The following is a 2,222-nucleotide window of genomic DNA, read 5'->3' as shown; positions in this document are numbered from 1 at the left end:
ACTGCGGAGTGGTGGGGGGCGGCCCGAGGGGCTGGGAGAGGGTCCAGCCCACGGTGCGCCTGGGCTGGGACTGGTCCTGCCGGCGCAGGGTAGCAGGAAACTCTCCGCACATTCACCGGACCTGGGCTAGGACTTTTTGTGGGTTCTTTTACATTGCCTTCCATGACAATGGGAATGACTAGTTCAATGTTTAACTAATTCCACATTTGCAATAAAATATATTTCTTTTAATCATTACTTAAATTATTATATATAAAGTAAATAATAAATTATGGGAGAACTAATGCAGAGATAGATAAGGAAATTGGTTCTATTAGAGTAAACTCTAAATATGAGCAATCCCAGTGGCCTTGTTCATTAGTGAATCTTTAGAAGGTTGAAAATTATTCCATGGCCTTCAGTGGAGTGACATATATCACTATGCATGCTACCTCTGTCTTGGAATTGTTCATGGAGCAGATAAATACTAAGAGCGGAACAAAGACCCACATACAAGAGGTATTTTTACCATCTGTGGGCTCATATTACATAGGCTTATTATACTTCTTGTTCTAGGTTCACAGCTGCACATTTTAGGATAAGCATTATCACAGCTCATGCACATAGCAAAAAATCATATGTTCATTGTAATGGATGTCATTAAACATCACAAAGAAGACTTTCCTGTTCTCTGGACTCATCTCTTACTGTGGCTTCCACAGCAGAGCTGTCTATATAGCAGGAGCCCATGCACATAGGGCCTCCCTCTACTGATGAAAACCAGCCCTGCCCTGCCCTTTCATCTATGCAGAAGAACCCAGCCCTAGGGGTGCAGGTGTTCTCACTTCCTGATCAGGACTGAGCAGAGGATCACTGTGCAGCATGCACTGTTCTGGGTTCTTCTGGCTGCTGTTTTAAAAGGTGATTTGTGGGGAACAAGATCTACTGAGGGCAAGGGTGGACATGGAAGGGTAAATAGTGCTCCTGTGTGTATGTTTAAAGTCCAGTGTGAAGTGCAACTGGTGGAGTCAGAGGTAGGCTTGGTGAAGCATAGTGGGTCCCTGAGACCCACTTGCAGAGCCTCTTGATTTACCTTCACTAGCTCCTGGATGAGCTGGGCCTGCCAGCTTCCAGAAAAGGGGCTGGAGTGGTTTGGGTGGATTAGCAACAGTGGTGGCAACACTGACTACCCAGACTCTGTGAAGGGCCGATTCACCATATCCCGAGACAACAATGAACTGTACCTGCAAATGACAAAATTGAAAACTGATGACACAGCTGTGTATCACTGGTGGAGAGACACACTGAGGAGGTGTCAGCACTAGCTCAGACGCAAACCTCTCTGGGGATTCCTTAGGAATCAGCAGTGGGCGATGCAGATGCAGGACCAAGCGTAGATTTACCACATGTTAAAATTGTTTTGCTCTTAGGACTTGAGATTGCAACATAATGCTTTCTCCCAGATACACTAATTTCACGAGCCCAACCTTATTTCTGAGTTCTCATTAAACACACTTGTTTCAATAGGCAGTCACGTTCTCAGCTGTGCAATACTCATTTTAGCATTTGAGCTAGAAATGATTGTGCTGTGGTCATCTGGATCAGATTCTTTGGAGACAGTATGGCAGTAATTGTTATGACATGACAAGCAGTACATATTTAGAAGACCAGAATGACAGACATTCCAAGCCTGACCCTGCTCTTCCATGAAAGAAAATAGATTAATATTGTCTCCTGTTTCTTGTGGCAGGTTTCAGACTTGAGTGTGCCAGGTTTTATACAGGAAAAGTTGGAGATACTGTTTCTAATCTCACAACTCATTGTGCTATGTCCTAAATGTTGTGTCCTAGGTGCAGCTATAAGAGACGGGACCTGGCCTGACACTCAGCTGTGTATTTCCTGGTTACTGCACCAATAGAGATGGTTCTGGGAGCTGAGTCCATAAGCCTCTAGGGAATGGCGATCGAATGGACAGCGTATTGTGATTTTATTTTATTTATTTATTTTTTTAATGATCTCACTTGTATTAACTTTTGAAGGTTTACAGCAGTTAAAGTATTTTTGCTTCTATGAAGGTTAAAAAAATCATTTTTTTTCATAAAATACAAGAGCAACCAATTTCACCATCGAGTAAATGTAAAAACTGGGATTCTTTTTTAAATTAGTCCAAAGTGGCATTTAGGAACTTAGTTGTAGGCTGCTGTGCTGACACCATGACAAACCAAAGTGTAGGGCTGGGTCTG

Source organism: Octodon degus, unplaced genomic scaffold (genome assembly GCF_000260255.1).
Source record: "Octodon degus isolate 3935 unplaced genomic scaffold, OctDeg1.0 scaffold00255, whole genome shotgun sequence".
NCBI classification, from domain to species: domain Eukaryota; kingdom Metazoa; phylum Chordata; class Mammalia; order Rodentia; family Octodontidae; genus Octodon; species Octodon degus.
The sequence above is the reverse complement of the archived record's forward strand: the minus strand, read 5'-3'. Positions refer to the sequence as shown.